The 27,474-nt window shown below is 46.5% G+C and overlaps 1 long non-coding RNA gene across 1 annotated transcript in view; it reads left to right on the top strand.

Moving 5' to 3' along the window:
* LOC137840482 (uncharacterized) overlaps positions 1–27,474 on the top strand; it is a 115,609-nt gene that overhangs the window by 65,978 nt on the left and 22,157 nt on the right. The window contains exons 2-4 of the long non-coding RNA XR_011087159.1: positions 349–744; positions 844–937; positions 2,547–9,302. This is a non-coding gene — a long non-coding RNA (uncharacterized lncRNA). The remainder of the gene's footprint in view (positions 1–348; positions 745–843; positions 938–2,546; positions 9,303–27,474) is intronic.

Below are 27,474 nucleotides of genomic sequence, written 5' to 3' on the forward strand. Positions count from 1 at the left end.
GGTTGTCGCTGTAGGACGCAGTGCAGTCAGCAGGGTGAGAGCAGCGGACTGAGCACACAGCCCTGGGGGTTCCCCGTGCTCAGCGTGATGCTGGCGGAGATTTTGTCGCCAACACGTACCACCTGAGGCCTCTGGCAGAGGAAGTCCAGTAGCCAGTTGCAGAGGTAGGTACTGAGGCCCAGCTTGTCGAATTTGCAAATGGGTCTTTGTGGCACAATGGTGTTGAAGGCAGAACTGAAGTCCACAAACAGCAATCTCACATACGAGTCCCTACTCTCCAGGTGTGTGAGGGCCGAGTGGAGGGCAGAGCAGATGGGGGGGGGTAGTCATTGAAGCAGGACGGCGCAGGCTTCTTCGGCACAGGTACGATGGTGGATTTTGTGTGTTTTCCAATATATTTTACAACAATGAAATGAAATAACTTCATACAATTTTAATACATCTGGTCCAAATATTTAAATAGTATTAAATCAATGTTTTTGTTCCATATTGTAACACTGTTTATCGTCCTTTTTAAGGTGACGGCTCATTCATGGCAATGTAAGGGCTGCACATTTGAGGATTCTTCAAAAGTGGAGCTTCTCGAGCATTATGGTGTCAAGCATGGGATAGTGGTCGTGGCCATTGCCTTCATTTAAGATGTCCTTGCTCCTTTAAGACATTGGGTACCCTGCGTATGTTCTTTAAGAAAAGAAAGGTGCTGCAAGAGAGAGACAGCGGGCACGAATGAGTGTTCTACTTTAGGTATGTGAAAGTATTAAATTTTTTCCCCCAAAATAATAGCTTTGCTTGAATATGTAGTATTGCATTTTATTAGTTGTTGAAAGATTTTCTCTTCTGCAGAGTCAAATCCTCATTCAACAGACACCTGGTTGTCATCAGATGTCTCATCGACCATCTGGGAGAAGATGCCAGTGTGTTGTTCAAGGACTTTGAGGTTAGTATCATACTGTAGCTTTTGTCATTTTTAACGATGCAATCATGGTTGACCATTAAGTTGCTGCAGTACAGCTAGTTTTTTCCTTACTGTACACAAAGAAGAAGCTGCTTTTCATCTTTGGACATAAGATACTGTACGAGTTGACAACATTCCGATAGATGTTGACTGATTTTACTATCTGTCCTGCTTTGAATACATAAAATACCATTTTCTGTGTCAAGTTTGTTTGCAAAGAAATAAATTATGTGGAAGAGTAAATTATGCTGATGACAGTGTTCTAAAATTATTTTACAACAAATTTGGAACCACCACAGTTCAGTTTGCCCACTTAAAGGGTAGCTTTGGTCAACCTGTATAACACAGGCACTGATTTAGTATAAAGTAAGTGTACAATATCAAAAAATAAATAACACAACACCTCTTAGGGACAAGAGATATATAGCCTGAAACATTGCCGTTTGACTGGCACTTTTGCTGCCTGGGGAAGAAATATGGCGCCCCGGATATGACGTCACAAAGTTGATTCCGTTTTGGGGTGCCCCAATCAGGTCTATATACTACCTTTATAAGAAATCGATTATGTTGAAATTTAAGGGTAATGTGAGTAATGATGTAGGAATAAATGAATACAACAATTAGATGTTCTGTAGAAAAGGTTGTGCCCCCTCCTTTCGCACTGGCAAAGCTATCCGGCTGCCTAGCGAGCTCGAGGCAGGGACAAGTATTCTATTATACAGGGATGAGAATTTTCCGCGGATCCGCGGATTTCCGTGTTTTTTTTCCGTCGAAAGTCATTTCGTGAATCGTGTTGAGAAAATTATTTTTTTAAATATGGGGGGAGCGGCCGGCTAGCTGGCCGGGCAACGTTAGCCTCCGCGACTCTCACGGGCATTCCCCCACCCGCCGCGACAGAGTATACACCCCCCCACCGCTACTTTTCCGTGCTTTTTCACATTTGCCATTCTCATCCCTGTATCATACAAATCAGCTTCCAAACATTTACTTAAAAGACCAATTGATCATAGCTAAAATCACCTAACAGGAAAGTGACTTCCCTGGCAAAATGCGCTTGCCCGCCATGACGGTAAACCAATGTAAACAAACCACAATAATCGCCCAGTAATTTATCAAAATGGGGGACAAAAAAATGCTTATCACAGATACTACATACCTGTCTCAGAACGGCAATGTTTTGTCTCTGGGATCTCTTTTCATGACGCTGCTGCCTTTTCACATCAGTTTTCCTCTGTTTATGGGCAAAAATTGTTGGCGCTGCACCAACGCTGGGGACGAGATTGGAGCCAGCCAAGATGCTATCAACTTGCTGACACCACGCAGCTGCCTGATCCGGGCCACAAACTAAGCAACATGGATGCTCCCAGTATTTCCATGTCACACAAGCCATTTATTTCCTACATGAGTTGCTTTTTTTAATAAACTTAAGGGATTTGATGAAGCCATATTCGTAGAATAGAAAAATGTTAATATGGCTAATGACCAAAGGTACCCTTTAATGTCCTCTTTTATGTTATGAGGTGGTATTTGTCTTGTGACATAAAGGTTGAAGGTAAATTCTAAACATTTTTTATCTTTACAATGTCTGCAGGATGCTGCTGTTGGATCTGCCAATGTTGAAGTGGAGTTGGCAGGGGAGTTCATGAAAATGTACATGCTGCAAAACAAAGATGGGGGGTCAGTCGATGTTGGTATTGTGATTGAAGGCATTATTGTCTTGGAGATCTTAGCAGAGCTTGCTGCTATCTGTTGGGACTGACCTACGCATTTGATCTGCGCTAGTCAAATTCTGGAAACCTTTCCAATAAGGTTCAAGGACTCAAGAATTAACTGAGTATGTAGTTGCCGGCTACTGTTCAGAGAAATTTTCATTGGTAAATCTAAAGTTTTGCCTTAACGTTTAGATAAATTAGGTTTCCATTAGTTGTTGGACTGGTATTGTTAGCTTTTGTGATGCTTTAAAATGAAATATCACTGTTTACAGTCCATTTCAGGAGGAGGCTATATGTTGTTCAAGGTGCATTTTACCCAGTTTTGACAAACCCCTTATTAAGAATTAAATTCAGCTGTTTTTATTGCATGAATATTTTTATGTCATTTGCAAAGAAGCTGTGGATGTTTCACAATTGTCAAATCAGCCAAATGTTGAATTAAAATGATGTGTGTAAAATTGCTTTATTGACCCAAAATGCTCCTAGAATAAAAAGTAGATTCAGTTTTAAAAATTAAGTAAATGTAACATATTTATTTTGATATGTGATAGTCCAGTATGTTATTTTTTTTTTGTGGTTTGAACCTGGGTTTACTATTGCATTGACTTAAAATTTTAAGTAAATCAACAAAATTTTATATTTCATGGTACTCAATGTAGTTGAGTAGCATCTACCCAATTTTTTCAGTTACATTTACTTAGTTCATTATGTAAATATGAATGATTTTATTGCTTTCAGGTCTACTCAATATTTCGAGTGTAAAATGATGTGTGTAAAATTGCTTTATTGACCTAAAATGCTCCTAGAATAAAAAGTAGATTCTGTTTTAAAAATTAAGTAAATGTAACATATTTATTTTGATATGTGATAGTCCAGTATGTTCTTTTTTTTTTTTTTTTTTGTGGTTTGAACCTGGGTTTACTATTGCATTGACTTAAAATTTTAAGTAAATCAACAAAATTTTATATTTCATGGTACTCAATGTAGTTGAGTAGCATCTACCCAATTTTTTCAGTTACATTTACTTAGTTCATGATGTAAATATAAATGATTGCATTGCTTTCAGGTCTACTCAATATTTTTGAGTGTAAATTGTTGCACAGATTAAAATGAGTAGAGCAAGGTTACATTTTTTTTTTACAGTGTATAGCATTGTCCTGGTCCTACGACTATTCGTTCATTTAGGGCAGGGGTCCTCAACCCCCGGTCCGCGGACTGGTACCGGTCCGTGGGTCACTTGGTACCGGGCCGCCAAGCCGCACAGGAAAATGTATATATATATTTTTTTTAATTGACGATCAATTAATTCAGGTCAAGACGCTCGTCCCGGTCACATGACATGTTTCCCCAGTCGAGCCCGCAAAGCTAGCAAAAATGAGTAAGAATTTATTTTGAAAAATATAAAAAAATAGGCGATTCTCTCCCAATTACATCCGTCGTTTCAGGTCAAGACGCTCGTCTCGGTCACGTCAGTCGAGCCCGCAAAGCAAGCAAAAATGAGCAAGAAACAGAGATGTTTGGAAAGCTTCTTCAGAAAGGGAAAGAAGCGCAATGAGGAGACGGAAGAAGAAGAGGCTACGACTTCTAAGAAAAGGAAAGCTGCATTTAAAAGAACATTTCTGGAGTCCTACTTAAAATATGGCTTTATTGCCACAGGTGACTGACGCGCCAAGTCCACTCTGCATAATATGTGGCGACAGGCTAGCTAACGAGGCAATGAAGCCTTCAAAACTGCTTCGACACATGGAGACCAAGCATGCTGTATTAAAAGACAAACCTTAACCACTTCGGGTGTCATTGTCTCCGATTACGCCTTGATGGGATCGGCTCGTTTCTGAGAAACAAGCTCAGTTCTCCTACTAATTCAACGTAATGGTGAGTTTTATTTTTGTTGTTTATACTTGTTTTTATGTCAGTCGTATCATTTTATTTCATCGTATTTATATATTATAAATATTATTTATTTATATAAATGTATTATTTATTTATAGAAAGGCCGGTCTCCGAAAATATTTCTGACACGTAACAGGTCCGTGGCGCAAAAAAGGTTGGGGACCACTGATTTAAGGTTTCCCTTGAGTCATTTGAGGTGTGTTAGTGACATCTATTGGCCACTTTTGGTTTACATGTTGGCAAATAGAGAGGATATGCACTGACGTCACAGATCGGGGCGGCCATTTTGTTTGGGTGGCAAAAAGCCTCGTCCGCTGCCACTGGACTCGTGAGGATGGCGGCCTGGGTGGGTGTCGTGAGTGATTATTTCGTCCAGTTGGACCAAGAAAGCCGCAAGAGATACATTGAAAAGTTGAAAAAGCAACATTTGTGTTGATCCGCTGTGGAAACCAAGTAAGAACGCCACCAGCTCAAGCGTATCAGGAGCTGGGACAGCAAGCGCTTGGTCCTCTGATAAGGCGACTTTTCCGCCAGTAACATATCCAGACATTTACAACTATTTGATAGATTGTTCTGGGGTGGCGGGTCAGAGCTTGCTTTGACAAAGGAAGTGTAAGGCGGTCCTTCCCTCCGCTAGCCTATGGGAGGTCCTTGGGCAAGACTGAGTACCCATTTAGCCCCCCTTGTCAGGGTCACGATGAAGCCACGGGAAGCAGGTGGTGGATGAAGTTTGAAGGCAGCCAGAGAGTATCTTTGTTACTGGTTTTGGACTTCGTCGTGCTGAGCAGAGGATACCCTTAGGTACAATGGTCAGGACAGCCGCCCAGTATGGGCACTGCTCGGACAGAAAGCAATTGCAACCTACTGTCTGTAAAATTGCAAAGAAAGCCATGGAAAGACATTCAATGCTTAAATCGAAGATGAAAGCTTCGGATGACAATTACTCTGCACCTGGTGCCTGCATGTTGAATGTTCAGATACATAATGAGGTTGTTCCTTGAAAATGGCACAACTTTTATATGTTGAATTATTCCGGGTCGAAATGTTGTCACATTATCACACGTATTCAAAATCATAACAGAAACTATCCATTAGTTAAGATATGAAAAGTCCAGTCATTTATAACAGTGTGTCACGCATGCTTTACTTAGCAACCCGCACTGCAATTCACATCAATGATTTCCTTCTGTTTCCTCTTTCACAGGAAGCGACTCCAAGCGGCTGAAGCCAGCCAACCCTCCCACCGAACTGGAGCAGGAGGCATTCCTAAGGGGATTGGGAGATGTCTGTCCTGACGCTGCAGCTCTCAGGCTTCCTCCTGGATACCAGCCACCACCTCAGCTGCTCTCTAGGCTGTATGATACTGCCTTGGTGGGTGAGCCGAGAGAGGAGCTGGAGAGAAGGGCATAGGAGGTTCTGGAAGGGATGTCATGCTCAGTAGAAGCTTCTGAGAATGCTGCTCGCCTCACAAGGAAACAGGGTGCCTCCAGACTGTGGCACAAACGGCGGGTAGAGTGACGGCATCCAATTTCAAAGCTGCGGTGGCGACAAATGTGGATGCACCCTCGAAGTCAGTGGTGCATTCAACATGCACTAGTGAGCCATCCCCACTTCGCACACCAGCTATAAGCTGGGGGCGACAGAAAGAGACAACAACGCTTTCTGAATACAAAGCCACAGTGGAGAAGAGCCACAGGCATGTGGTGTTGGGTAAGCCATCCTCTGGGCTGTGGTCTGCTGGGGCCCACCCCCAGGCTGTACTGACCGGGACAGGGGGAGACTGAACAAGATGGTCAGAAGAGCGAGTTCTGTCCTGGGCTGTTCCCTGGACTCCATTGAGGTTGTGGGTGAAAGGAGGACGTTGATTAAGCTTGAATCCATCATGGACAACACCTCTCACCCCCTCCATGAGATTGTCTGGTCCATGAGCAGCTCCTTTAACAGCAGACTTTTGCACCCTCGGTGTAGGAAGAAACGGTTCCGCAGGTCCTTTATTCCCTCTGCTGTCAGACTTTACAACATGCGTGGCACCTGATAAAATGAATGTGTTTCGTCTCTACTAGCGGCACTTGTGTTTGTCCTTGTCAGTTATTTACCCTTTTTTGAAATTTTGGCACTTGTTTTATTCTTGCACTCATTATTCTTGCACTCATATGCGCTGCTGTGACAAGTGAATTTCCCCGCTGTGGGATGAATAAAGTTCTATCAATCAATCAATCAAGACCGGCCTTGTAGTGTCTACTGAGGTGCCGTATATAGCCGCCAGTCCTTGTGCACTGTGATTGTTGTGGGGAAGGGGTGGTGGAGGTGAAGTGCCCTTACAAAGCCAGAGACTCATCCCTGGATGAGTTCCTGAACGACCCAGCATGCTGTCTGGCAGTAGGTTCAGATGAGCGGCCTCACCTGAAGTTCATGCATGACCTTGGATACTGACTCATGAGTATCACTATCAGGTGCAGCTTCAGATGTATGTGTGCAACCGCCTCTACTGCGACTTTGTCGCGTATGCTGAAAAGTTTCTCTTGGTGGTGAGAGTGGCACAGGACTGAGCTTTTTTAGAGCAGCATCTGTCAAAGGTAAGGACCTTCATGGTGAAGGTCGCTCTGCCTCAGATGCTCACTCATGTGTTCAAAAGTCAAAGTCTGGTTTATTGTCAATTTCTTCACGTCAAGACACACAAAAAGATCGAAATTACGTTTCCCACTATCCCACGGTGACAAGACATATTACACAATATACATACAAGTAAACAGCACAAAAAGTAAAAACAAGAAGGCACAAACAATGAACAAATAAGAGTGATGAATAAATAATGAATGAATAAATAAATAAATAAATAAATAAATAAATAAATAAATAAATAAATAAATAAGAGGAGCAAAAATGGAGCAAGTGTGCATACAGCATCCATCCATCCATCCATCTTCTTCCGCTTATCCGGGGTCGGGTCGCGGGGGGCAGCAGCTTTAGGAGGGACTCCCAGACTTCCCTCTCCCCAGCCACTTCATCTAGCTCATCCCGGGGGATCCCAAGGCGTTCCCAGGCCAGCTGAGAGACATAGTCTCTTCAGCGCATCCTGGGTCGTCCCCGGGGTCTCCTACCGGTGGGACATGCCCGGAACACCTCCCCAGGGAGGCGTCCAGGAGGTATCCTGATAAGATGCCCAAGCCACCTCATCTGGCTCCTCTCTACGTGGAGGAGTAGCGACTCTACTCCGAGTCTCTCCCGGATGACCGAGCTTCTCACCCTATCTCTAAGGGAGAGCCCGGACATCCTGCGGAGAAAACTCATTTCGGCCGCTTGTATCCGGGATCTCGTTTTTTCGGTCATGACCCATAGCTCGTAACCATAGGTGAGGGTAGGAGCGTAAATCGACCGGTAAATTGAGAGCTTTGCCTTTTGGCTCAGCTCTCTCTTCACCACAACGGACCGGTACAGGGTCCGCATTACTGCCGACACTGCACCGATCCGCCTGTCGATCTCGCGCTCCATCCTCCCCTCACTCGTGACCAAGACTCCAAGATACTTGAACTCCTCCACTTGGGGCAGGATCTCATCCCCGATCCGGAGAGGGCATTCCACCCTTTTCCGATCGAGGACCATGGACTCGGATTTGGAGATGCTGACCCCCATCCCGACCGCTTCACATTCGGCTGCGAACCGTTCCAGCGAGAGCTGGAGACCATGGCCTGAAGAAGCCAACAGCACCACGTCATCTGCAAAATCAGAGACGCGATGCTGAGGTCCCCAAACCGGACCCCTTCAACGCCTAGAAATTCTGTCCATAAATATTATGAACAGAATTGGTGACAAAGGGCAGCCAACCCTCACTGGGAATGAATCCGACTTACTGCCGGAAATGCGGACCAGACTCTGGCATCGGTGATACAGGGACCGAACTGCCCTTATCAGTTGGCTCGGCACCCCATACTCCCGAAGCACCCTCCACAGAACCTCCCGAGGGACACGGTCGAACGCCTTCTCCAAGTCCACAAAACACATGTGGACTGGTTGGGCGAACTCCCATGCACCCTCGAGGATCCTGCCGAGGGTGTAGAGCTGGTCCACTGTTCCACGGCCAGGACGAAAGCCACACTGCTCCTCCTGAATCCGAGGTTCGACTTCCCGACGGACCCTCCTCTCCAGACTTTTCGTGAGATGAGAACGATCATGATGCAGGTCACGTGTGTCATGTAGGTCATGTATGTCAAGCATGTGTGTCAGGGTTTTCCAGGTTATCTTTATCGTATGATTATGTTGGAATGTAACCGGCAATAAATAACATAGCTTGTCCCATCCTACACAATGTCGTAAAACACCCCCTGATATGTTTTGACTAGAGGACAAGGGCTTCCGATTCAGCCTACTCTTACCCCCACTCTGTTTTTCTTAATAAATATGCCCGTGCAGGAGGGAGAGTTTAGACTTCATTCCTTCAACGGGTGAGCTCTCCACCTGCAGGTGCCTAAAAGGACTTACTTGTCTCCCGTGTGGTTCTTGCAAAATAAGTTGGAGTGAGCGAATCTCTAACATTTTGGTGCCGAAACCCGGGATCCCTCATACCCGCTGTCTGTCTGACGAAGAAGGATGTGCTGCATTGTCGACAAGCCAGCGTCCATTAGGAGGACCTGGAGAAGAAAGTCCTGGGAAGAGAATTCTTCTCTGGGCCAGCATCTTAGGTCTGCCTTCGTCTGACAGAGGTGGATTGACGGGACCCGGCAGTGCAACGAACCAGGGGACAAGTAAGTTAAAGGCCTGAAGTTGTGTGATTGTGTTGTTGTGAAACGCGTAAAAAGCCACAGGTGCACGAGAGATACGGCTTTCGTTTGTCCGAGCTATGAGACACGGCTTTGGTTTGTCCGAGCTATGAGATACGGCTTTGGTTTGTCCGAGCTATGAGATACGGTTTCGGTTTGTCCGAGCTATGATAGGCCTAAAAAAGCGCTTGAGTTTGTGTGATTGAGTGTGTGACTGGTAGGATAAATTGACTAAATAGCAGTTCTAGTATTGATCCACAGCAATAAAACAGGCTAGTAATTTGTTGAAAGGTCAATTTAAACCTGCATTGAGGATCCTCAAAGAAAAAAAAAAAATTGAAAAAAAAATGTAAAACCTTAAACTACTAAAATTAAGATGGGAAATAAGAACGGTAAATCTCTTGCTCTGCTCTTCTTTGAGATGAGAAGTTCATGGTGAGTAGATTTCTTAATTGTATGCAATATATGCCGAAGTGGAAGATAAAGTATGGAGTAGAAGGGAAGTTGAAAGTTGAAGTGTGGAAGATACTGGTTGATGTTTTGGAGGAGAGTGTGGATACGAAAACAAAGGGACTGAAAAAGAAAAGAGAGAATTGAATTGTGCTAGAATGTGGTTGAAAGCTTCACAAGAGAGAAGAGAACAAATCCAAAAGACAAAAGATAGAAAGATGAAAAGTGATGAGTTTGCGACTATGTTTGTCAGGCCAGAAAACAATGAGGCCGCAGTGTAGCGGCCACGGCTCCAGCCGAAGCTGAAGGCGCAGCTCAAGCAGAGGAGCAAGAGGGGCCTTCCGCTCGTACACAAAACTTGTATCCAAGCTTAACAGACCTGCACCCTCCCCCATATAACAGCAAAAAAAAGTTAGGATCACATTATTAGAAGTCCTGTCTATCCAAGAAGTATGACAATGCTGTTTGTATGCCCAATGACAAATGACTAGAGATCAAATTGTGTGTGTATACTAAAGTTAAAATATGCAAATCAAGTGATAAATAAATACAACTTGCTTCTAGAAGATAAATAAAAAAAAATAGAATGTGCTGTCCTCGTGTGCGTGAGGGGGACCAGCTCATGATTGACCGCAGGAAATGGCCAGCCTGTGACGAATCATTGGTGCTAGGACCTACCTTTCGCACGCGAGAGCTGTGCATGTGTGTGCGTATGTGTTAAAATGATGATTGGCTAAACTTTCTGTATAAAGAAATTTGCTAGACTGTTGTCTATTCAATTTACACCGCAGAACAGAAACAATTTTGACAGATAAAAATGAGAGGAAAAGAGAGATATCTGTTTGCGAGCAGAAACTAATCCACACTAGTGCATGTTATGTGACGAGCACACATGAGAAATTCGAAGAAGAAAAAAAACAACAGAACAAACTTTCAGTAATTAGAAGAAGCTAAATTGTGAATTTAAGATTTTGCAATGCTACATTTAATAGGAATAATTGATTGGTTGTATTATAAGATTATACAAAATTCTAAATGCAAGCTAAATCTGAGAGATTGAGTTCTTCAAATTTAAAAACAAAGAAAAAATTCAGATTAATTTGCCAGTTGTTTGTTTTAGTTCAGTTTTTTTTGAATTGGTGGATTGTTCTACCAGGAAACTTGAGTTGAAAATGATATATGAATGTTGTGTGGTGAGCTTGGATGAATTGGGACCAATGTGATAGGAAGACTCCTTTTTGGAGACTGAGTGAGATGCATATGGTGAGCATTGATGAATGATTGCCTGAATGAAAGGTTGAATTGTTGAAGTTGTTGGCGACTACTATAGAAAATTAGTAGAGCGACTTTGATGAAAGAGTGATTTTGAGCAGGTTGAATGCTAAAAGAAAACGTAGCTTTTGGATTGATAATTAACCAGAGAAAAAAATGGAGAACCAGTAACACATGTAGAAGAAGCATTTTGGAAAGAAAGTCAAATTAAATGATGATGAAATCATATGTAGTAATACAACACTTTACTACATATGGATTCTCTAAATCATACAATTGAGTAAAATAAAACAAACATTTTGATTTGTATTCAAATTTCTAAGAAAACGATTAAAAAATAGTTGTGAAAACAGTCCAATTGCCACGAAAAGTAGCTATATGCACGTGTGCAGTACACACACACGAGACTGATAAGGTGTCAAGAGGTAACAAGCTTGCAGACAGAACCACAAAGCTGCAGCGCAAAAGACACTTCAAATTTTATACACACAAGAAGCAGATTAAATCACTGAAACATTTTTAAAGATGTGCAGCGACAAAGTCCATAGAGTGAAATTCAATTATGGACGAAAAGAGGGGCAAGATTAGAGAATGGCATCTATAAATGACCTACCCTACCAAAGAACCTATGCAAATGGGCAGCAATATTTAGCCATGGTGCGTGTCACATGGCTCAAGAGGAGGGATAGTGGGGCAGGTCAGTCAGCTTTATACAACATATGGATTTGATTCATATTCAAAACATTTTCAAAACAAAACAAAAAAAAAATTCTGTAGAGCTTGTTTCAACAAAAACAAAAACACTGAATGCCTTAACAGTAGCAAAAATGTCATGGAAAGAAATAATACCGAGATATGGGATTTCAGAAATTAATTCTCATGACAGGACTGGTATAAAGTGTGAAGATGTGCTTGGAAAAAACAAAAACAAAAAAAAAAACCTGGAAGATCATGGACAAAATGTTTAGACCTGGTCAAACTGTACATAAATATTGCGAGTACTGTGGGTTTAACCCCGTATAAAAAATTGTTTCGGCGGCAATATAGATTACCATGTTTTGAATCCAAGTGGGAAACTAAGGATGATTAAAATTTGGCAGATTACATGAGAAAAATATTTAAAAGGCAAAAACAGCAAACCACATTCTCATTAAGAGCATTGAAAACGAAACACTGGTGTTCTTCCAAGGGGGAAAGGCCATGTTGAATCTTGATAGCTACACCAACTGCCATTAAAATAGCAGAAAGGTCAGTTGAGGTGGTCCTAGCAAATTACAAAAGGGTCATTTCTTTTGAGGTAACGTTCAATCGCAGAAAGTAAGCCAAAAGAAGCCTTACCTCTTAGAGAAATGCCGGGAACAAGAAAATGGAACAATGACGTTATTGCATGTTGGGTAGCTATCTTTGTTGCCATTTTGTTACCTTCAACAATATGGTATTTGTGGGTACTAAGAGTCATAATGAATAGGGTAGAGATGAGTGGGCAACTTATATAGGTCACCCCAAATAATTATACTGCATTGTATCAATTTAAAAGATCAATTTGACCTTTGCAGGATGATCTGCTGTGTCTGATCTGGACTGAATGTGGATAATTTGTTTCAGGTAACTAACTATAAGAGTAACTGAAAAAAGAAACAATTGATTGCTTATGGCAAAACAAGCTGCAAAGACAGAATATGTCATATGTATAGGTTTGCGACCGATTATTTAAGTTGTACCGTTGCCATTGACCAAAAATTGTTTGAAATCTGTCACGTCTACTGGATTGAGAGAAAAAAGAAGCCATTGCTTTCAGAGAATGTAGTCAAGCGAAATTGTATATACATCAACATGCCAAGATCTGGGAAAAAAGCTGGTAAAACTCAAAATATCTTTAAATTTGAGAGGCGACGATGATCTGACCGAATTGGAGTCAAAGTCAAAGTCAAAGTCAGCTTTATTGTCAATTTCTCCACATGCCAAGACATGGCTCACAACAGACAAACAAGTAACAAGTATAACAAAATGAATAAATAACACAACAATAAATAAGAGGAGCAGAAAAAAAGGAGTTCCTGATTAATAAGAATTAAATGACCAAATTGCAGCGGGATGGGAGTCCTCCATTTGCTGCTGGTGAACGATGAACAAGAACGTAGACAGGATAAATTACATCGATTACAACATGCAGAAATTGGGCAGACGGACACAAGCGGGGCTCGAGGCAGTGCATGAACAGCTAGCCACGCCTTCCCTAATGTCGATCCAGAACTACAATGCTCATGATATGTTGTTGTCTGAGAAAGGAGGGGTCTGCACAATGTTCGGAAAACAATGCTGCACCTTAATCCGGAACGACACCGCCCCTGATGGGAGCCTGACAGAGGCGATTGCAGGCCTGCGATCCCTCAAAACGAGGATGAAAGAGCACTACAATTGGATTACTGCTTTTGGGAAGTATAACGCCCTTGTGTCCTCGATTTTACCATCAGTTGCAGTGTTTGCTGCTATGCTCACCTTGTATGGATGTTGCATGCCATGTCTTCGTGCTCTGTTTAATCATCTCGTCACTACAGTAATATCGCCCATGGAGGACGAGATTGCTCAGATATACCTAACGTCTGAGTGGCAACATGATGATGTTGATGGCAAAATTCCTGCATCGGTGTTACCAGACTTTTCCCAGATCCGTGGGATTCTGAATGATGACATCGCAACGTTTATCCTTTGGTGTAAACATATTTGTCCTCATGAATGTGATCCGACGACTGAGAGTCGAGAAAAGTTTTTTTTTTTACGGTGATGTGAGGATTTGAGCAAATATGTCATAAACAGTGGGTAAATGTCAGGATAATTAGTTTTGTAGAAGCGCTGGCCGGCCTGAACCAGAGGTCTCATACCTTCACTCAAGGCCCACATATCAAAGTCAAAGTCAAAGTCAGCTTTATTGTCAATTTCTCCACTTGCCAAAGACACACAAAGAAACCGAAATTTCGTTCCCCGCTATCCCACGGTGACAAGACATGGCCCACAATAGACAATCAAGTAAACAAGTAAACAACAGCGTGCTGAATAAATAATGAATAAATAACACAACAAATACATAAATAAGAGGAGCAAAAAGGAGCAAGTGAGCGTACAGCAGACATTCCAGAAAATAGCGCAACAGTGCCGCACGCTACGCAGAAGGGGGTAGCGAGTTCAGGGTCCTAACAGCCTGGAGAAAGAAGCTGTTGGCGAGTCTGGTGGTGCGGGAGCGCAGGCTCCTGTACCTCTTCCCAGAGGGCAGAAGGTCAAACAAAGAGTGAGCTGGGTGACTCACATCACTCGCAATCGTGGTTGCCTTGCGGGCGAGATGGGAGGTGTAAATGTCCTTCAGGGAGGGGAGCGAAGCACCAATAATCTTACCAGCTGTGCGCTGCAGGGCCTTCATGTTGCATTCAGTGCAGCTACCACCCCAGACAGCGATGCAACTGGTGAGGACGCTCTCAATGGTGCCACGGTAGAATGTAGACAGGACTGCCTGAGGAGCACATGCACGCCTGAGCTTCCGCAGGAAGTACAGGCGGCGCTGAGCTTTCTTTGCCAGTGACGCGGTATTTGCGGACCAGGAGAGGTCCTCACTGATGTGCACCCCCAGGAACTTGGTGCAGCTCACCCTCTCCACCACAGCACCGTCGATGATCAGCGGCAGGTGTCTTGTGTGACCCTTCCGGAAGTCAACAACGATTTCCTTGGTCTTGTTTACGTTCAGCAGGAGGTTGTTGTCCCTGCACCACGTGGTCAGAAGGTCAACTTCCGACCTGTACCGAGTCTCATCGCCCTTCGTGATGAGACCCACCAGAGTCGTGTCATCAGCAAACTTCACTATGCGGTTGTCGCTGTAGGTCGCAGTGCAGTCATGCGTCAGCAGGGTGAAGAGCAATGGACTGAGCACGCAGCCCTGGGGGTCCCCTGTGCTCAGCGTGATGCTGGCGGAGATTTTAATCACTTCACTGGTTTCTTTTATATCAAACAAATTGTTTTAGGTTCTTTACTTGACATGTTTCGGCGGTTTCTTCCGCCTTCATCAGAGTCGATCAGAGTTGATTAAAAAAAGGAAAAACAAAATCAAAGTCAAAGTCAAAGTCAGCTTTATGAACTTAGTACAATTATGGCGGAGGTTTTGTCGCCAACACGCACCACCTGAGGCCTCTGACAGAGGAAGTCCAGTAGCCACTTGCAGAGGGAGGTACTGAGGCCCAGCTCGTCGAGTTTGCAGATGAGTCGCTGCGGCACAATGGTGTTGAAGGCAGAGCTGAAGTCCACAAACAGCAATCTCACATATGAGTCCTTTCTCTCCAGGTGGGTGAGGGCCGAGTGGAGGGCAGAGTAGATGGCATCCTCAGAGGACCGTTTGGCACGGTACGCGGACTGGAAAGGGTCAATGGTGGGGGGGGGAGAACAAATTTGATGTGCTCCATGACAAGCCGCTCAAAGCACTTCATGGTGATGGGCGGTAGTCACTGAAGCAGGACGGTGCAGGTTTCTTCGGCACAGGAACGATGGTGGCAGCCTTGAAACACGAGGGGACGGTGGCCTGCTGCAGGGAAACGTTAAAGATGTCCGTGAAGACACCCGACAGCTCCCCAGCGCAGTCCTTCAGCACTCGACCCGGGATGTTGTCAGGGCCCGCCGCCTTACGGGTGTCAATAGCGGCAAGCGCTCTCCTCACTCCGTCGGCAGAGAGGCGCAGGGGCTGCTCGTGTGTGGGGGGGGGGGAGTGGTCTTCAGCGGTCAAGTGCTGTTCTGGGCGTCGAAGCGAGCAGGCTTTAGGGAGTTCTTATACTCCCTTCCTTGTCTTAACTGTGAGAGGCCCTCACTAGTTATGAACAGAACACCTTTGTTCTTTGTCTAGCTAAAGAGAAGTTCTTTCTCTATTATACCTTGTAGTTTCTATTTATGAATTGTTGTTGACCGGGACGGTTTTTAAGTTATCCCATATTTACTCAATGTTTGGTTAAGTAGACTTCATGCAAGTTATCTCACATCTACTTAACGTTTGTTGGAGTGTATACACGAGAGGTATGTCAGGTTCAAAGTACTAACTGAATATCTGTATAAAAGAAAAGGATCAGCAGACAAACACGAGTGAGGCAGAATATTGAGTTTTTCTCGCGAGGAGTGCATTCAGATTGCTTTCTACAATCTCACTACACTAAATATCTGTTTACACTCTCGCTCTTTTTATTTGGAACGCCCTACCCACAGTGTGAGACGATTAGCCCCTAAGGGTGAGGGGAAGAAGAAAAGTAAGAAAAGAAACAAAAGTAATGCACAAAGTGTTGCGTGCAGATATGGATATATCAGCAAAACAGTTTAAGCAATATTCCGAGAGATAAAAAGAGAAAGTGATGTTCTTTAAGGAAGATCAGAAGGTTCATGGCACATCGTTTGATGTGTTGTTTTCACGATGTCAGAATCAGAATCAGAAAACCTTTATTGTCATTCTACATAGTACAATGAAATTGGAGACCTCCATCCAGTGCATGAGGTAGACACAAGTAACATAGTCAAGTAATCGACTAGTAGAAAAGTAGATGAAATAATCAGAAACAGTAGTGCGGACAAAGTGCAGTAATAGTGCAGGAGGAAAGTGTCATCAGTGTCGGCTGGAGTTGAGGGCGGCTATGGCTTGGGGAAAGAAACTGTTTCTGAGTCTGTTTGTCCTGGTCTTCATTTGCCTGTAGCGTCTTCCAGAGGGCAACAGGTCAAACAGGGCGGAGCCAGGGTGGGAGCTGTCCGCTGAGATGGCCTTAGCCCTGCTGAGGCAGCGGGTAGTGTAGATGTCCGTAAGGGAGGGGAGAGGGCGGCCGATGATCCTCTGGGCTGCCTTCACCACTCTCTGCAGCTTCTCCCTGTCAGCGGCGGTGGAGCTGCCGAACCATACTACGATGCAGTAGGTCAGTAGACTCTCGATGGAAGATCGGTAGAAGGTCAGCAACAGGTCGGTGTTGAGGTTGTACCTCCTGAGGACTCTCAGGAAGTGTAACCGCTGCTGAGCCTTCTTGACGACGGTGGTGATGTTCTCTGACCAGGAGATCCGGTCAGAGATGTGGACGCCCAGGTACTTGGTGCTGTGGACCCTCTCCACCTGATCGCCGTTGATGAAGAGGGGAGTTGGCTCAGGGCTGTGTCTTCTGAAGTCTATGATGAGTTCGTTGGTCTTCTTGGTGTTCAGAGCGAGATTGTTCTCAGAGCACCAGTCGACCAGCTCCAGGACCTCCTGTCTGTAGGCTACCTCATCGCCATTGGAGATGAGACCGACCACAGTGGTATCGTCGGCGAACTTGACAATCCGGTTGTGGTTGTGAGCCGGTCTGCAATCATGAGTGTAGAGGCAGAAGAGGAGGGGGCTCAACACACAGCCCTGTGGGGAGCCGATGCTCAGCGTACGGGTGGAGGAGAGGCGGGAGCCAACTCTCACAGCCTGGAGTCGGTTGGTCAGAAAGTCATTAATCCAGGCACATGTGAGAGAGGGGAGTCCGAGAGTGTCCAGCTTTGTGGTGAGTCTGTCCGGGAGGATGGTGTTGAATGCCGAACTGTAATCCACAAAGAGCATCCGGACATAGCTCTGCTGCTGCTCCAGGTGGTTCACCGCACAATGGAGGGCTACGGCGATGGCGTCTTCTGTGGATCTGTTGGTCCGGTATGCAAACTGGTGGGGGTCGAGGTGTGGGGGAAGATAATCCTTGATGTGCTGAAGAACCAGCCTCTCAAAGCACTTCATGATCACCGGAGTGAGGGCCACTGGCCGGTAATCATTCAGGCTAGAGATGGCCGACTTCTTCGGCACTGGGATGATGGTTGAGGTTTTCAGGCAGGGCGGGACGGTTGCTAGGGCCAGGGAGCGGTTGAAGATCGTGGTGAAGGTGGGGGCGAGCTCCTCAGCGCATGCCCTCAGCACCTTGCCGGAGACCCCATCCGGGCCTGTGGCCTTTCTGGGATTCACTGTAAGGAGCACCTTTCTGACCTTGTGCTCCTGAACAGTGAGTGGAGTGATGTCAGAGCTGGGTGGGGGAGGGGGCAGGGCAGGGACAGGGGAGTGCTGCTGGGATGTTCCAAACCGAGCAAAGAAGCTGTTTAGCTCCTCTGCCAGCTGTGCGCCTTGGTCTTCGACTTGAGCGGCACTGCCCCTGAAGTTGGTGATCTCCTGGATGCCCTGCCACACCTTGCGGCCATTGTTGCTGGACAGGTGGGACTCGATGCGTTTTCTGTGGTCCGCTTTCGCCCGTTTGACTCCTCTCCTCAGCTCAGCTCTGGCAGCGCTGTACAGAGCTCTGTCTCCTGACCTGAAGGCGGTGTCGCGGGCTCTGAGGAGAGAGCGGACCTGGCTGCACATCCAGGGTTTCTGGTTAGGGAAGACCCGGATGGTTTTGGTCACAGTCACATTGCTGGCGCAGAACTGGATGTAGCCCAGAACTGTGTCTGTGTGTGTCCCCAGCTCCTGGTGGTCGAACAGGTCCCAGTCTGTCCGTTGAAAACAGTCTTTGAGTTTGTGGAGTGCATCCTCAGGCCAGGAGGTGATGGTCCTGAAGGTGGGTCTGAGTTTGCGTCTGAGGGGGGTGTAGGCAGGGAAGAGCAGGAGGGACAGATGGTCTGATTGCCCGAGGTGGGGGAGGGGGATAGCTCTGTATGCATGTTTGATGTTGGTGTAGACATGGTCCAGGGTGTTCTCACCTCGTGAAGCACACTTTACGTGCTGGTGGAAATTCGGCAGAACAGTCTTTAAGTTGGCCTTGTTAAAATCCCCCGCTACAATGTGGAAGCCATCAGGGTGAGCCCGTTGTTGTTCACTCACAGCTCTCAGCAGGAGAGAGAGTGCCGTGCTTACGTCAGCGTCGGGTGGAATGTAAACAGCAATGACGATAACAACAGCTAGCTCCCTCGGGAGGAAAAAAGGCCGGCACCTGACTGCCATGTACTCGAGGTCCGGACAGCAGTGGCTGCCTACGATGGTCGCATTGTTGCACCAGTTTTCGTGCACATACATACAAAGCCCCCCACCTCTGCGTTTACCGGAGTCCAATGTTCTGTCCGCGCGTAGCAGGGAGCGGCTTGCTAGCTGCATGCTAGCATCGGGGATATCCGGGCGCAGCCAGGTTTCGGTTATAATAATCACACAACAGTCCCGGACGTAGTGGTTTCCCGTGAGCTGTAGATCCAGGTCATCCATTTTATGCAGCAGGGATCTGGCGTTGGAGAGAAACAGGCTTGGGAGAGGCGGCTTGTGCGGTTGTTTACGTAGCCTTAGCATTAGGCCAGACCGACGGCCTCGCTTTTGCTTCCTCTCTCTTCTTCGCCTGCGTCGCCTCCCAGACCCGACAACAATCCACGGAGACCCCGGCGGCCTCGCAATCTCGTCTGGGATGTTGTGCTTGCGGTGAAAGTCACTTGAAATAGGTATCCGTGCTTGGTGTCCAATGTCCGTGAGCGAGTGGAAAGTGTACTTGGGATTCCCAGTACAGAGTGTGCCAAAGAGTGAAAATAAAAAAATATAGGCAAGGAAAAAAGAGCACTGGCGTGGAGAGCCGTAAGCCGCTGCGTCCGTGCGCGCCGCCATCTTGGATATATATATATGTGTTCTGGTGGACGTCATTTTTCTGCTGAGATGTCAGCAGTATCTTGTTTGACACAACCGTCATCTTGCCCCTGACCCAGCCGTAATCCTTCTGTTCTGTTGCACAAGATAATAATAAGCAAGGCAAAGCAGCAAGCATACTGAGCAGTAACATTATGAATAAGTACTCATTAGAGAACGCATGATAACATATATATACAATTTTTCTATCAAGATATCTGATGATTTACTCATCATTATTATTGTGTAAAACGTAGCAAGAAAGTCTAGAGCATTGTTTTACAGGGACACGGCATCCAGGAGTTGGATATCACCACCGAGCTATCACAATCAGTGTTGCCGACCCATCCCGCTCTGGACTTGCAGACGGAGGAAGCTGGATGGGAGCTTTGGACATCGCCGCTGTGTGCCAGGATGAGAGAGCCGTTTTCAAGGTGTAAGGGCTCAACTACCAACATGGCTGCACCGTCGGACGGGACCTACTTCGTCCAGAAGTTCAGAAGCACTGCCTCACCTGCATCCTGTGAGTGCACGTGCCTGTTCAGAACGGATCGTGGCTTTGTGGTCACAAGAGTTATCCGATGCTGCCTGCCAACTGGACACGAGTGTGTGCGCCAGTGTGTGTGACAAACCACACCTACAGACTAGAACATCATCAGCTGGCGAAAACACGAGCACATATACAACTCTTTAGACGTGACAGACGTGATAATGATAATGAAACGTGGATTGCGTAGATGCTGTTCTGTTGAGCACGTTTTACAGAAACTTGTTGATTTGACCATCAAAAATGCTTCGCAAGCAATGGATACGATGATGTACTGTTTCTGTGTTTTTCTTTTTATTTTTTTTATTGATAGCATTCTGGTTGCCTAAGGCAGAGGGACCGTGTGAGACTTTTCCTGCTAATAACATCTGGCCAGCAGGTTTTTCGCTTACACAATAAGTTTGGCGGCTCGGTGGCGCACTGGGTAGCACGTCCGCCTCACAGTTAGGAGGGTGCGGGTTCGATTCCACCTCCGGCCCTCCCTGTGTGGAGTTTGCATGTTCTCCCCGGGCCCGCGTGGGTTTTCTCCCGGCACTCCGGTTTCCCCCCACATTCCAAAAACATGCTTGGTAGGCCGATTGAAGACTCCAAATTGTCCCTAGGTGTGAGTGTGAGTGCAATTGGTTGTCTGTCTCTGTGTGCCCTGCGATTGGCTGGCAACCAGTTCAGGGTGTCCCCCGCCTACTGCCCGATGACGGCTGGGATAGGCTCCAGCACGCCCGCGACCCCCGTGGGGACTAAGCGGTTCAGAAAATGGATGGAAGGATGGACAATAAGTTTGATCTGGGGTATTGAGGGAAAACCTCATCTTCATTGGTAATTGTTGCTATCATTGTTTGTTGTTTTTTTATTTTTACTATTCTTCTTTCTTCGTTATATTTTCTTGCTTGCCTTTGTTGTTTGGGGTGGCATAATCATATAATAAAACAGGAGGGAGATGTCAGGGTTTTCCAGGTTATCTTTATCGTATGATTATGTTGGAATGCAACCGGTAATAAATAACCTAGCTTGTCCCATCCTACACAAGGTCGTAAAACAACCCCTGATATGTTTTGACTAGAGGACAAGGGCTTCCTATTCAGCCTACTCTTACCCCCACTCTGTTTCTCTTAATAAATATGCCCTTGCAGGAGGGAGAGTTTAGACTTCATTCCTTCACCGGATGAGCTCTCCACCTGCAGGTGCCTAAAAGGACTTACTTGTCTCCCATGTGGTTCTTGCAAAATAAGTTGGAGTGAGCGAATCTCTAACAATGTGTGTTCCAGTGTCTCTGAAATGCTGTTTTTGATTGCAATAAAATGTATGCAAATACATTCTGAGGGTGACAGCTGGCAGTGTTTAGCAATGCCTTGGCAAATAAATGATTGTGTGCCCCTTGTCAGTATTGGACGGAATAAAATTACGGCAATAATAATAATAATACATTTTATTTGAAAGGCACCTTTCAAGGCACTCAGGGACGCCGTACAGAGATAAAATAGCATACACGATTAAATATAAAACCAGTATAAAAGCAAGGAAACATCAATGGAAGTAATACTTCAGGCGAACAGTCTTCCAGTCCAATGATATTTACCTGCCATACCTGACGAAAAACACGAGTGAACAGCGAAAATGGGTGTATTACAACTGATGGCACTGAAGCATAGCATCAAGCATCACATAAACACCATTCACAAGTACACATATGTCGCATCGTGAATGTGTCAACCGAATACAAGACAATGTGACGACTGGACACAATTGCATCCCAGCTCTAACAAACGACACACAGTCACAGTTTGACAGCCCTATCTATCTCTGTACTTTGAGCCTCTTTCACTGGCCATTTACTCACCCCACTGTGGGACGACAGATGGACACATGTTACAAACAGCAGCACACTGTGATGATCTTATCCACCTTATCCTGCTCACTTCCGAGCAATGCCAGTGGCATTTACCCTCCAGAATCACATATTTATGCCGAAGCAAGCCAATGACCCTCTCCACATGAATCCTCACATGCGACACCTTCCTACTTTGCTCCACACCCCTTCCCTGCAGCTGCTTCTTACCCCTAGTGAACTCTGGCATAACTACCTCTGCATATCTGATGCCAGCAGAGGCTTGCACTGTGAATCCTCTATCTGCTAGGACCTGGTCACCCGGTAAAAGAAAATCCAGGAGGCCACTTTCCTCTGTGATCTGCTTGTCTGAAGCACACCCTCCATAGCCTAAACTAATGAAACTGATGCTGCCCTGCGGTGTTATTGCAACAAGGTATTTCACAGTGTTCTTTTGTTTATAGTTGCTCCAAGAGGAAGCATGAGCATTGAAGTCAACACTTGAGATTTCAAAACAATCAATGACAGCCAGACGCTTAGGAAAACCGGTTTTAAAGACTTCTAGCATGCTATTCCTAAGCCCATCCCGGTCTGGCCACTCGATGAGCCAAGCCAGCCTATCATGCGCAACATCTAGCCATTTACAAAATATCCTGGAGACAGTTGAGTGGGAGATGTTGAAACGGTATCCAAGGTCCTGCATGAACAGGTTCAGACGAAGCTTCATGAGAAAAATGAGCATTTCCTGGAAGGGAGAACATTCCGAACGGGGCGCTGTACATGAGGAAGGACGAAGTTGAACAAGTGCATGAGTGTTGCATAGTTGGGGAGACCAGTGTAGAATACGACTGCCTTATCATCATTCTCAAATGTGTGCTGATCTAGCAGACACGTCTTTTTCTTCAGTGCCTCCACTTCAGCTCGGAGAGCATCAATCTCTGTTTCTTTTGCATTGATGTGCCTCACTTCCACGTCTGTCTGTGTTGACACGCCTGGCTTGCCATCCGGTTCAACATCTGGGAAGACGTAAAAATGTTAATAGTTGACATACTAAATTACTATGTAGTATTACTAACATCTTTACTTTATGTTGATGTTGATGTCCATTCAAACAATAGAAGGAAGATCAATTATGAAAAATGAGTTATCTTTATCTGTAGCGCAAAAAATGAAAATACATCTAAACAGTTATGTTCAAGATTCATATAGAATGATATATTTACAACATTCTGATGGGATGCTTACGCTTGCATCCTGCGCTGGTGTCCTCCTTACATCAAGCCTCCCGGCGCGTTTGTGGCGGTGCAGTGATGCCTCCTTCCTCTTCTTCTTCTCAGAAGATGTGAACGAGAACAAAGTTGGCACGTGGGCAGGATTAAGAGTCTTTGCACCTGAAACAGTAAATATTGTTTTTCAGACAAACTTGAAATAAAAATGGAAACTGGCGGATCCAGTTTGGTGTTTGAGGTGGGGCCAAACTGATCTTTGGGTGTATCCGCCTGTAGCTGTACCCTGTATCCGCCAGTGACAATGGATGATTCTGACTTATAATTGTAGATATGTGAACAATCAAATTATTAGAAACTAGCAATTGGACAAACATACTGTAATGAAGTTGTGTAATTATGCATTCCTTAGGTCATGGCCGAGTAGCAGCAAGAAAAAGGGAATATCCGAGCAATACCTCACAGATGAATGTTGACGTCAATAAAACAAAATTACGTACCTCCCACAAAGTGATCTGAGCAGATGTAAGAATGGATAGTTGGCTTCCAAAGCTTGGAGCTGTTGCTGTCATGCGGTCGCGTTTATTTTTTCGGTTTTTTGTCTCGTCAATTGTCGTAACTTTACTTCCGGTTTTATTTTGTCATCCCTTCCGTTTCAGTTCGTGTTTCCTTCCTCGGTGTTTGGTTGTCTTGTCTTCCCTGATCCTGATTGTGTGCACCTGCGTAATCGACACTAATTGTCATCACCTGTGTCCCCGCCCTTTTGTGTGTATTTAGTCCGTGTCTTCCCCTTGTCTTGTGCCAGTGTGTCTTGCCTCGTCCCGACCACCAGCGATCCCTTGATGTCCGAACTCTCTGTAAGAACCCTCCTTTTTGTCTCGCCACCGAGCGACGCTTTTGTTTGTGCCTTGGTCTCCATCGCCTTTTTGTCTCGCCCCAGTGCGACTCCTTTAGTTGGTACTTTTTGCTACGTGTTTTCCCTCGTAAGAGGCGTTTTGATTTGTACTTTTAGCCTTTTGACTCGCCTCAGTGCGACACCTTTTGTTTGTACTTTTTGCCACGTGTTTTCCCTCGCAAGAGGCGATTTGATTTGTACTTTTGCTCAGTGTGCTTGCTGGAATAAATCCCAGAAAGAAACGACTCTGCATCCGAGTCCTCCGTCTTGTCCCCTGCCTGACAGTACACACTGGCCAGTCATGGACTCGGCAGAGTCGGAGCACCTGTGCGCCGCAGTGCGTTCCCATGCCTCACAGCTCGCCCAGCACCAGAAGCAAGTGGGCGACTTGGGGAAAGAAATCCGAGGAATCGCTAAGTGCCAAGAAGAATTCAGAGGAGCGGTCGCCACCCAAGTAGCACAGCTGGGTCAGCAAATGCAGGACGTGCTCTCGCTCCTGAACGCGGGACCAGCAGCGACTTCCAGTACACCCGCTGCTTCCTCAGTTACTCCCCTTGCCATAGCTCCCATGACCGACGGTGCCAGACTGGTTCCTCAAGAGCGCTACTCCGGTGAACCCGGCCTTAGCCGGGCATTTATTACAGAATGCGGGATGCATTTTGAGAGGGCCCCAGCAGATTTCCCCACCGAGCGCTCCAAGGTGGCCTACATGGTTTCATACCTGACGGGAAGGGCCCGCACGTGGGCCACCGCGGAATGGGCCAGGGATTCCGTCTCCTGTCACTCTCTCCCCACTTTCATCAAGGCTCTGCGAACGGTGTTCGATCCAATCTCCGCTGACCGAGAAAAGGCTCGCCAACTCTGTCAGATAGTCCACGGACAAGACACCGTCGGGGACTACACCATCCGGTTCCGCACGCTGGCCGCGGAGTGCGGTTGGAACGCGACGGCACTATATGACGTCTTCCTCCGGGGCCTCTCTGGATCCATACAGGATCAGCTAATCCCCTTAGACCTTCCCACCGACCTCGACGCCCTCATCGCTCTGGCTATCCGCACTGGCAACCGGCTGCAAGAGTGGAGGAAGCACCGAAGCAGGACCACCCCCGCCTTCGTCCCAGTAGCCGGCCCTGACGTTCACCACTCCAGGCTGGACGGGGATCGGCAGCGCCAGGAGCCAGAACCGAGGCAGTTGGGCAGAGCTAAGTTGACCGAGGAGGAGAAGTTACGGCGACGCCGAGAGGGAAGATGCTACTACTGCGGTGAGCTCGGACACCTCCTTCTCTCCTGTCCAGTAAGGAGGACCCTGAAGGTGAGCGCCTTCTCTGCGGCTCCGTCCCCGGAGCGAGTGCTTCCCAAGGGCAGGATTACACACTTGGGAAGAGAAATAGAACTCGAAGTACTAATAGACTCAGGAGCAGATGAAAGCCTGATAGACTGGGCATTTGCTCGCCGGTGGGGGGTAAAGACTGAGCTGATGAACACCCCCGTGAAAGCTAAGGCACTCAATGGACAGGCACTTTTTGAAATAACTCACATAACAGAACCAGTCTCGTTGTCGATAGGTCCCCACCAGGAGAATATAAGGCTACATGTCGTGACCTCTCCAATGAACCCTCTCATTCTCGGGTATCCATGGCTTCAACGCCACAACCCCGTCATAGACTGGGGATCAGGGGAAATAACGGGATGGGGTCCCGACTGTCATGATTCCTGTGTCAGGTCTAACCCGCGCGCTGTGCCTCCTGCTCGAGACGCGCAAACCCCCGACTTAACCGGGGTCCCTGCGTGTTACCACCCATGGGCCGAGGTATTCAGCAAGGCCAAGGCTACCTCCCTACCTCCCCACCGTCCGTATGATTGCGCCATTGAACTCCTGCCGGGTTCAACTATACCTAAGGGGAGGCTTTATTCTCTTTCGGGCCCTGAAAAGCAAGCCATGAACGAATATATAGACTCCTCCCTGCAAGCAGGACTGATTTGACCATCATCGTCGCCTGCGGGGGCGGGGTTCTTTTTCGTGGACAAAAAGGACGGCACCCTACGCCCCTGTATTGATTATAGTCCTTTCAATCAGATCACAATCAAGAACCGGTATCCGCTCCCACTGATGTCGACCGTGTTCGACCAACTACAGCAAGCCCGGGTGTTTACAAAGTTAGATTTGCGCAACGCATACCATCTAGTGCGCATCCGAGAAGGGGACGAATGGAAGACCGGGTTCAACACCCATCGAGGACACTTCGAATACTTAGTCATGCCATTTGGTCTCACCAATGCTCCCGCTGTGTTTCAGGCCATGATCAATGATGTTTTGAGAGACTGTTTGGACCGTTTTGTATATGTATATTTGGACGATATTTTGATTTATTCCCCAGATCTGAGGACCCATAGGATTCACGTCGAGACGGTGCTGCGACGTCTTCTTGCACACAAACTATACGTAAAGGCCGAGAAAAGTGAATTCCACAAGGACACCGTATCTTTTCTCGGCTTCATCGTGGCCCCGGGCAAGGTTGAGATGGACCCGGCGAAAGTCAGCGCGGTTAAGGAATGGCCTACCCCCGACTCACGCAGAAAGGTGCAGCAATTCCTGGGCTTTGCCAATTTTTATCGGCGGTTCATCAAGGGCTTCAGTGCCACGGCGGCTCCCTTGCACGCACTCACGTCTCCTAAGGTCCCCTTCCGCTGGTCAGCAGAGGCGGAGGCGGCCTTCCAGGAGCTAAAGAACCGTTTCAGCACCGCTCCCATCCTCACGCTTCCTGATCCGTCGCGACAGTTTGTGGTGGAGGTGGACGCCTCCAATCAAGGAGTCGGGGCCATCCTATCACAGAGAGCCAAGAGCGACAACAAACTACACCCGTGCGCGTTCCTGTCTCGACGGCTGACGCCCGCCGAACAAAATTATGATGTGGGGGATCGCGAACTGTTGGCAGTTAAACTGGCACTGGAAGAATGGAGACATTGGCTGGAGGGTGCTCAGCAGCCCTTTTTGGTTTGGACAGACCATAAAAATCTTGAATACATCAAGTCAGCGAAAAGATTGAATTCCCGCCAAGCCCGCTGGTCACTTTTTTTCAATCGCTTTAACTTTTCTCTATCTTACAGACCGGGATCCAAAAACACCAAGCCTGACGCCCTCTCCCGTGTTTACAACTCAGATCCAGAACTCAAGAAACCCGAATCCATCCTGCCTCCTCATTGCCTGGTGAGAGCAGTGACCTGGCCAATCGAAGGCCGGGTACAGCGGGCCAATGGAAACAAGCCACCCCCTAGTGGCTGCCCGGAAAACAGACTTTTTGTCCCAGATCAATTCCGATCCCAAGTCATCCATTGGGCT

This window comes from Syngnathus scovelli, chromosome 7 (genome assembly GCF_024217435.2).
Source record: "Syngnathus scovelli strain Florida chromosome 7, RoL_Ssco_1.2, whole genome shotgun sequence".
In the NCBI taxonomy this organism is placed as follows: Eukaryota; Metazoa; Chordata; class Actinopteri; order Syngnathiformes; family Syngnathidae; genus Syngnathus; species Syngnathus scovelli.